The following is a 10,155-nucleotide window of genomic DNA, read 5'->3' as shown; positions in this document are numbered from 1 at the left end:
CTATGGTGTGAATCAAAAGCAAACAAAGGCTTAATTACACGCCTGGAAAGCCCTGGCTGGGTCAGCTCTCCCTCTGTAGTGATATGGTAATGAATTTCTCTTCTAAGTGAAATTAATGCACACATTGTATAAGTATAGTAGTCCTACACCACATTTTGTGATATGAAGATGTGTCTAAGAGTTTCATCTATACTCTGGGTAACACTATTCATACAAGTTTATCTCTTTTATGGATTTGAAGCTTTTTCAGATACATATCAAAGTCCTTTCCTTGCTTCCAACATGAATAATATATGCTGGCACAGCTTATAATAAATCATCTTGGTTCCCTGTGCAACAGCAAGTGAGCAGAACTATTTTAAGTACAGCCATCTGCATTACAGACCATGTCTAACATCATAAAACAATTTTCTACGTTCCTTCTGGCAGGCCCACCAGCTCTGAGCTTGGTGCATGAGCTTGGTTGCAGCCAGGTGCCTCCAGACCTGTTGTGCTGGGGTCGGTGCATCAGTCAGGGAGGAGACGCCCAAGGGAAGGGTAGATCTTCAACCTCATTCTTTAGGTTTCTTCACCTTTGAAACTGAAGAGAATGGGCTTCTGGCTCTGCCTCCTCGCTCGGTGCTGGTCTTTCCCCAGCCATCAGAACCAGGAGGGTTCATCACTGGTGCGAGGTTGTAGATACAGCTGTACTGGGTTTTTCCTGGTGCTGCCCTGGGAGAACTTCAGTGCTGCTGAGGGAGCCCTGCTGTACTCACTTGTCTGGCTGATGCCTGAGATGGTCCTCAAAAGATTTAGGGATGTGGGAAGACGTGAAAAAAAGTGAACAAAGCCCAATGGGTTTCTGTGATTCGAGGGATAGTTTAGAGCGATATTGGGGGGTTCTGAGCTAAGAAGGTGTTGTCATATGTTTTAACTCTGCTTTCCTCCCTGCCTGCAGCTCTAACCTTCACCTTTGGACTCTTCCTCACAGGGACTCAAAGCTCCCAGCTTGGCACCAGCTCAGATGCCCTCTGAGATGCTCAGAGATATGGTTTAGTGGTAGACAGGTATGGTTTGACTCAATGATCTCAGAGGCCTTTTCCAACCAAAAGCTTCTATGATTCTATGGTCAGGGGCTTTGCAGCACAGCAAAAATACATCCACATCCACCCACGGGACTGGCCAAACCCACTGGGCACTCAGTGCACATACGTCCGTAGCCTGATTTGACGTACATAAGAGATTTTTCAAGGAAAAGCCAGCTGTGTATAAGGTGTGATAGCATTCTCTTTAAAATCAATTATTTGGAGTTTATAGAGTGCATTTTCTATTACCTAATGTGCTGTAGCCACTGTATCTGTTGATTTCAAGGACTTTTTTTCTATTTCACCTTGGCATGTCTTTTATCAGAAATCATTTTGAAACTTTTTAATTTATGGGCTTTTATTGCAATACTCAATTCATCCTGAGTAGTCTATTATTAAGTGTTCTAGAGGCTCTTATTGTCCTTTATCAGAGGATTGTATCTCTGTGCAATTCATCTGTAGTCATTCTTCATAGAGAAAATCTTTCATATTAGGTTTCTTTCATCATTCGATGACAACTCTTGAATACTTCATTATTCAGCAATGAGTTTAGAAATTATAATCATTAAGCAATTTTTCATATAATCTGATTTTATAAACTGTTTCTTTTTATTATCTTTTGATGGAAAACAGTAAATGCATCTGTCTGTTTTGATCCCCTCAGATAACAGTAATAGAAAAACTAAGTAAGGACATCTTATTGAGGAAACAGCCCAGCTGCATTTCTTATATGCACAGAATCAAAGGTTATTTAATGTGAAGTAAAACTCACTACTCTAGTGCTATGCACCAAGCACAAATATGAAACAGCAACACTGTGGTTCTCATGCTTGATTGTGACCTCTCAATTGATTTTGTTCCCCAGGTAGCTTATGGGGTCATGGAACTGCATTTATGCAATTAAAAGAAGAAAAAAAAATTAGTAGGAAGGAGGAAAGGAGAATTGCACCAACACGTTTGGGATCAAGTTTTGGGGGAATAAATGTCCCCTTTTCCCTCACCAGCCAGATAAGGAAGATGTAACTTATATTTGCCACCCCCTTAAGTGTCATTTTGCTGGGAGGGTGAAGATGCTCCTGGGGATGGAAAGCACGGATCTGTACTGACTGGGCATAGGGGCAAGGAGGGGACAACTGGAGGGCTTGCTGAAATGGTGATTGTGCTGGTGAATGAAGCATCGTTTGCCCTCTTTGGGTCTGAAAATGGAATTGGCGTGGCATGGGAGTGGGGCAAGGGCACCTCCAGCTAGAATCGGCACAAAAATGAAGGCAGCTCTGCCATGTTACTGGGTACTCAGGCATATCTCCTCCCTCACGCTTCTTTTTCCCTGTTTCCCTTCTTCCAGTTTGTGATCTGCTTGTTTTTAGTTTCCCAAACATCCTTGGTCCCTTTTCCTGCTGTGCTGCCACCTTCAGCTCTGGGAGTCACTAGGAAAAATGGAACTGAAAACTAGAACTGGTACGAAACATCCCACCAGGTTTCCTCGCATGAGTGCAGGGGTGGGCTACGTCCATTGGACATTGTAAATCCAATTTCTTTTAGAGCATCATAGTCATCAGCATCAGCTGGCGGTCCAGCTGGGGACTGTTGGGTGGTGGAATTTGGGGCTCACTTGTAGAGATGTTGTTTCTTTTTTTTTAATATTTGTGGTTTTGCTTCATAATCCTGGAGAATCTATGGCAGTCATCTTATTTGCTATCTTTTTTCCCCCATTAAGAGGATTTTTGTTTATCTCTCTTTCTGGAAGAGAAGTCAACTCAATGGCAGAAGGTTTAAATGGCCAAATCAAATCTCTACATTTCTTTTCTCCTCAGAAACTCAGGAGAGCTGGATGGGGAGTGCACAGCCAAGCTTCCCCACTGCTCAAACAGGACTGAATAAAGCAAACGTACTGCTTTATCACTTCCCTGCTCCTGGACCATGAGGTCTGTACAGAACTGGTGCTGCCAGAGATGTGCATCTTGACCTCAGGCCCAGATACCTTTTTTGGGCCATCTCCCAGTTTCTGGGTGATTAGAAATAGTAATTCAAAACCAGTTTGTCAGCTGGAGAAAAGGAGTCTGCCTAGGGACTGTGGCTGCTGAAGGTTGGTCAGGGATGACCTTTTCACAATCTTTTTGAAAAATGGCCGAAGGTTTCTCTGAACTGAACAGTGTGAAGAGACTGGTTTGCCACATGGCCCTGGGCTTTGACAGCCCCACTTGTGCTGGTCCTGATCATTGCAAATGGTTAAGATATCTCTAAAGGTCACAAACCCATCCCTTTGCCCCCCTGTTTTGCTGTGGTTTGAATATTTAGTTGCAGAGTGGTTGTCTCTACGACTTGGTCTCCTCCAGCTTCCAGAGGTGAGAGGGACACGGTGTGATGGGGAATCTCTGCAAGGTGGGGTGCGGATCCCCAGGTTACTATCTCTTCATATTTAAGCCTATTTCTAGAAAGAGGATAGAGAAGCAGTGATCAAACTGAAGCTTTTTCAGCCTGCCCACAGCAGCTGCGAGCACTCTGTGGCCATGCCATTCTCCTTCCCCTGTAAAGGAAGCACCATCCACACTCTTTCAGCCCCTGCAGAAGGGCAGAAATGCTGGAAATTATGGTGAAATCCCCCTTCTCCTCTCTGTTCCCCCAAAAGAGGAGCTGTTGTTGCCTGTGCAAGCATCACAGAGCTTCAGCCCAGGCAGCAGGCAGGAGGGAGGGGGGCTTGATGTCTTATTTAGCTCAGTCGTAACCAGCCTTTAGTGACATGAACCAATAAAACATTGTTGATTCAAAGCTTAGTTCATGACGCCTCTAATCCTAGTGCAGATAGCAAACAGATAACAGAGACTCTCTAATTTTCTGTAGTTTATTTGAGAATATAGAGGGAGATAATGTGCTGCAGGGCAAATACACGTTATTGCTTTAAATACAAAAATAAATCCCCATTCATTTAAAAATGTTTAAGAGGTGTTTCCCTGTGCAGGACTTATCTGCGAGGCTGTTGAGTTTAATAGCTTTATTCCCTACGTGTTTTGGTAGCAGGCCTGAAGCTCCCTCACAGGCAGAGGGAAGATTGCCATCTCCTGGCATGTTGCGAAGCTGCACGGTGCTGCTGTGGCATCGCTGCTGGGCAAAGCATCCTTGCAGGGCCCAGCTCCCACGGTGCACCCACTATCCTCGCCCTGTGGTCCAGGGATACCTCTGCAGCCCTCTCCCGTGTTTTCACCCCACTTGTCATACATAGTTGTGGTGATCTTGGCTCCCCTCTGTAATGTGAGGAGCTCTTGTGATGCCAATCATTTTTCATCTTGACTGGTCCTTCTGTCCGCAAGCTTTTCTGCGTATGCAGATGCCACTTGGGCTCAGCAGAAGAGGTCAGGAGCTCTTTTTGGAGTGGGGAAGGACAGTGGCTCCTGACAGCGACCTCTTCATTTCAGTGTGGCATCCCTCACTTAGACCTATGACCAGGTCCTGTCTTGGAGAGTTGTGTTGTACAGAGGGAGGGTAGAGATGGCACTTTGTAGTGACATTGAACCCTGTAGCAAGGCAGCTTTCCATGCTCCAGGAACTCTGGGCTTTGGGCAGCCCTTGACACGTGAGCACTGGCCAGACCACAGTGGGCTGAGGATGCTTCTCATCGAAAAAAAAAATGGAGATTTAGGGTCTGGCACACTCTCCAGCCTATGGGACAGTCTCCAACCTGCTGGACAAACGCTTTGCCCATTGCCTAGAGGTCTTGTTCTTTAGGACATGATGCCATCCTTTTCTCCAACACCATGGTCTTGGTGGCTGTAGGAGACATTGGTGGAGCTGAAAAGACTGCATGTGGAGCAGGGCAAAGCAGGCTGGTTTGATTTTGCTGGGTGCTAGGTTTGAGTCTTGTAGAAGTAAATCGGCAGAACTGCATTCATTTTAGTGCAGGCATTGATTGTGGTTCATATTGACTGCACATGTGAGCCCCTCTCATTTATTTCAGTTCCTCTTCACAGATGAACTGAATCAGATTCCCTAGGCAAATATTTGATACGTAGAACTTCTGTGTGTGTTGGCAAGTACACAGGTATATAATAAGGTGCACCAACACAGGGCTTGGACCTCTCATTTCCCATGTTTTTTAACACTTTATTGGAATCACCACAGAAAGACCATGGCAGGGAATATGGTTCGACAAGAGCTGTGCTGCCCGTCACTTTTTGGGGTCACCAGGAGAAGATGGAGAAGGCCCTGATCACCCTGCAAGGTCTAGTCCAAGTGATCTTGTTGCACCAGGTGGCAAATGGGTGATTGAAACAGAGTTTTGAGGGGTGGACTTGAGCAGTTTAACAGCAGAGAATAGCAATTGTGTCTGCAAGCACTTTGCGATGAGATTTGCTTACTGTGTGTGTGTCCCCAGAAAGTTTTCCTGCTCTAAGATGACAGATAAGAGCATCCCCTGGTACCCAGCACCTATCCAGCACCTCTTGGGGAGTGGCCCTAGAGGCAGTTACAGTTGGCCTTTCTGCTGGCACAGTCCCAGGCTAGCGTACACGCCTGCTTCTTTTTTTTATTTTTTTTTTTGTGTTCCCCTCACCCTTTTTCCCTGTTCCAAAGACTTTCCAGTTGATTATGATAACCAGCTCAGCGTGCCCTGACCTGCTCCAGCGGTGTGTGTGGAGAGACGGTCTGGCTCGCAGAGCTGGTAACCATTGTAAAGAGCCTTCCCCAAGCAAACAAACAAAAACCCCTCACCCTCAAGCTTTTTTCATGTGAGAAATTATATTTTGAGAAAAATTACTTTCCCCCTCTTATTTTAAAAATCTAAAGCTTTGCTGAAAATGCACATGTGCGTGTAGTGCTGACAATCTGTTAATATCTCTGATTTTTGCCACAGAAACCCTGCTGAACTTTATTTCCATTTTCAAATTTCAGACCTTTGCATTTCTAAAAATGATGGCTGATAAGATAAAGGTACCTCCTTCATCTTTGCGTTTTCATTCCCCTTAAATCCAGTCAAATTGCCAAAAATAAAAAAGCTTTACTGTAAATATATACACCTTTTTTTCCAGTGACTTTTAGAGTGAGGGAGTTTACAGAAGTTAACAATTTTATTTCCTGCTCCTGTGGACTTTTCTCTTGGTGTTGCTCCCATCCCTCAAGGGTTCAAAGCATGTTCAGCCACTGTGAGCTGGTCCCCCCAGTTTGTGGCTGCCTCCAGTCTGTGCTCTGGCCAAGATTACCTGTGACAACATGCAGATACAATGAGAGCAGGATGAAAGCAGCACCCATAACTCCTTGCAGATGCTTCCTGAGCAAACCTTGATGGGGAACCTCTGGTCTGATAGTTCATAAAATTTCTTCTTGGCTATGGGCACTAAGTTATGGCTGTTTCACTCTGACATTGGTTTTAGCAAGGTTCCTCCTGTACCACTGGACTATATAGACTGGGATCCAAAAAAGTGATCACAGAATCTTAGAATGGTTTGGGTTGGAAGGAACCTTAAAGATCATCTAGTTCCAACTCCCCTGCCATGGGCAGGGACACCTTCCACTGCATCAGATTCCTCATAGCCTTGTCCAGCCTGGCCTTGAACATCTCCGGGGATGGGGCAGCCATGACTTCCCTGGACAACCTATGCCAGTGTCTCACCACCCTCACACGTTAAAAATTCTTCTTAATATCTAACCAAAATCTCCTCTCTTTCAGCTTGCAACCATTACCTATTGTCCTATCCCTGCAATTCCTGATAAAAAGCCCTTTCCCAGCTTTCCTGGAGATCCCTTTAAGTACTGGAAAGCTGCTATGAGGTGTCCATGGAGCTTTTGCTTCTTCAGTCTGCACAAGCTCAACTCTCAGTTTGTCCTCATAAGGCAGGTGCTCCAGCCCTCGGATCATCTTTGTGGCTCCTCTGGGCTTGCTCTAACAGATCCATGTCCTTCCTGTGCTGAGGACTCCAGAACTGAATGCAAGACTCCAGATGGGGTCTCATGAGAGGAGAACAGAGCAGAGGGGCAGAATCACCTCGCTCAACCTGCTGGTCGCACTGCTTCGGAAGCTGCCCAGGATACTGTTGGCTTTCTGGGCTCCAAGCACACACTATATGTGCTTTGCTGAGTGACAACTCTTCCCCATGGGCATGTGGCCTTGCTATATACTGAGGTCAGCCCAAGACTTCGGATGTGTTGCATGTGTCAGTCCATGGTTCCCCAAGATCTTGTAGGTACAGTGTGGGTTGTGCCTCCCTTAAAACTACCCAGATTTGTCCAACAAATAAAGTGTTGCAGAGTGTGGGTATTTTTGTTCCAGAATTTTTTCAAGCAGCACATCAGAGCCTATTTTTTTTTAGAGTGTTTGGTGTAGTGAAGGCTGCTCTTCCCTGGATAAGCTTTCTGCTACCTCCTTCTTCACATGGATGTGTTTGAACTTACTGCTGGCTTTTGCTTTTTGAAAGGAAGGCTGTTGGTGGGCTAAGCATCCATCCCAGGGCCTTACAAAACACCTCCATGGCAACAGGACCTTCAAAGCCATGGGCTTATTCTCTGTGTTCTGCTGTTTTGAAGAGACAGGGTACTTTAAAGGCATTTCATGTTAGAAATAACCCCATGGAGCAACTCAGTTTTGCCTGCCACTTCTGAGAACCTTGGCCACCCTGCACCCGAGCTGGTTGAATTGGCACATGAATACAATGAGAAATGCCCTTCCACAGAGTGCCAAACCCCAGTATCAGGGCTGGGGGCAGGAGGCTGGATTTTCACACAGACATCTCTTACAGCAGCACTTCTGGTGCAACCGGTTCCTCTCAATACGGAGATGGTATCAAGTTTGAAGTTCAGGCTATATTGACAGAGGTTTTGTCAACAAAAAGGTGTTGAAGGATGATGTATTTGTGGAAGAAGTCACAAAGAGGTGAAAGATATCCCCTTCAGGAGACCCTTTGCTACCAAATTGGTATTTGCTTGCTGCTATTTTTTGGCAGAAATTGGAGGTGTGGAAATGGAGGCTCACACCTCCTTGTACTCCCCCTGCCTGCACAAGCCCAGCTTTTGCAAACGTCCATCCTAGAAGTGACAGTAAAAAGCCACAGAGCAATTGATGAAGAGCAGAAACCAGAGCCCTCACACAACTGATCCATCCTGGAAAGCAGTCTAGGAAAATAGGAATTGTTGCTTTAACAAATTGTATTTATGCACTCAAGCATCCTAAATAAGACACACTTATATTGGTCCTGTGCAAGGCAGTAGGAGCTGACCACAGAGAAATAAAATGGGCTGATGGAAAGGGAGTTTTCCCTGTTTTCTCTGCCATTTTCTGTTTCTTTAATAAGTGATCCTAGGGCACTTGATCACTTTTCCTGGGCTTCTGGTTCTCTACTCATCTTGCCTCTTTTGCCGACCAGGACAAGCTGTTTGGCATGGAACGTCTACTTGGTAGGGCTGTGGATGGCACCCACAGTTAGGAGGTTATCTGAACATAGCCCAATGGAAATTTGATAGAGTAATAAGAAGTAGTCCTGGGGGCTTTTCTCATGTCCTTATTGCCATTCAGGTGAGTCCCTGCCTCGGCATGGGGCACAGCTCAGGGTGTCCCCCAGCTCCTGCATCTCATTGGCAGAAAATTAATATTTTTAAGGCTACTCTTGATGTTTGCCAGCAGATGGCAAAGCGTGTGAGTGGGCATAGAGCAACAGCAGTCTGAAAGACAGAATGGCCTGGCCCTGCCAGTCCTCTCCCCTCGAAAAGCCAGAAGAACTGCTTTGGATCCTAGAGGAAATGGGAAAGTGATCCCAGCTGATTTCAACCGCTGAGCTTTCTGAGGAAAATTAATTACTTTCAGGTTTATTAGAGGCTTTATTAAATACAGTGTCACAAGTTTTCCTCAGGAAGGTAGATTCATTGCAAGGAGCTTTGCAGGACAAGGTTTCTGCCTCCTGTGTTCATTCATTTCTCTCCTAAAGAACTCAAGGGAACTAAATTAATTTTAAGTGTTATTTTTCAGATATCTGTAATAGAAAGAAAAACAGAGCATTGTGTCTCCTTTTGAGGTAATGATCAAAACAGGATTGTGAAAGGCTGAATCCAGGCTGTTCTAACATTCATCACAGCCCTGGGATCAGATAACCCATCACAACTGTTGTTTTAAGGCTTTTCTGGTCTCTCCCAGCCCGAGCAGGGTGAACAGGAGGTGCTGCCTTTACATAGCACCCGTGTTGTGTGGGACTTAGACAGTCTTCTTCCTCCCACAGATGACCAGGACACCTTTGGCCAAATAAGAGCAACATTTACCTTTCTGTTTTCCTCCAAATGTCACCTATTTTCAGCCAAGTTGCTGCAAAGCATCTGAATAGTCTGGGTGGCTGTGGGAAGGACTTGGCTCCATGGAGCAGCACATCAGCGTCCCCTCCTCCTGCAGCTCCCTGCTAGGACAGGCTGAGTCCCACCATTGCCTACCAGTGACGGTTTCATACCTCCTGCGTGGCTCTCAGCTCCCCTGCATCCAACTACAGCATGTAACACTTAACCCAGCATGTCTGTGCTGTGTCCTGGTTTGTCTCCTGCAGCAGTGAAGCCAGATCCTTGTCTCGTCTAATCAGAGTTGGGCAAGCAAACATTAAAGAAAGCCATGAAAAAAAAAATAAATCAACACAGTTTTGGCAGTTGAGAGTAGCTCAGGGTCTGGTCCATGATGTTTGAATTTTCACAAGGATGCACGTCAACTGGATGCAATCCCAACATGCTAAATGCAACTCGCCTCTAATTGCATTGTTTCCGCTGATCTCTGATGAAATTATTTATATGTATAACAAGCATGTTTGGCTGAAATAGTCTTTAAACTTTATATGAATTTTCCATATGCTTGTTTGCTAAAAAGGGACCGAACACTAGCAGGTTTGAGTTATTTTTTCCCCCCAATTATATTGTTTTCTTTCACTCCCTCACATGTATTTTTACTCTCTCCCTCTTCTCTGGTAGTGCCAACAGCAGAACAGGAAGGGTGGCTGGACAGAGGCCAAATTTTGCTTCAGATCATTTCTCTTCAACACACACTGGTCTCTGCAAAACCAGATTCTGTTTGTCATTTGTTTTGCTCTTCCAGCATTGTGTCATGGCGATGGTATTGCTGATGGATTTCAAGCTTCCC

The sequence above is a fragment of the Phaenicophaeus curvirostris genome, chromosome 2, assembly GCF_032191515.1.
Source record: "Phaenicophaeus curvirostris isolate KB17595 chromosome 2, BPBGC_Pcur_1.0, whole genome shotgun sequence".
In the NCBI taxonomy this organism is placed as follows: domain Eukaryota; kingdom Metazoa; phylum Chordata; class Aves; order Cuculiformes; family Cuculidae; genus Phaenicophaeus; species Phaenicophaeus curvirostris.
This window is presented reverse-complemented; position numbering follows the sequence as displayed.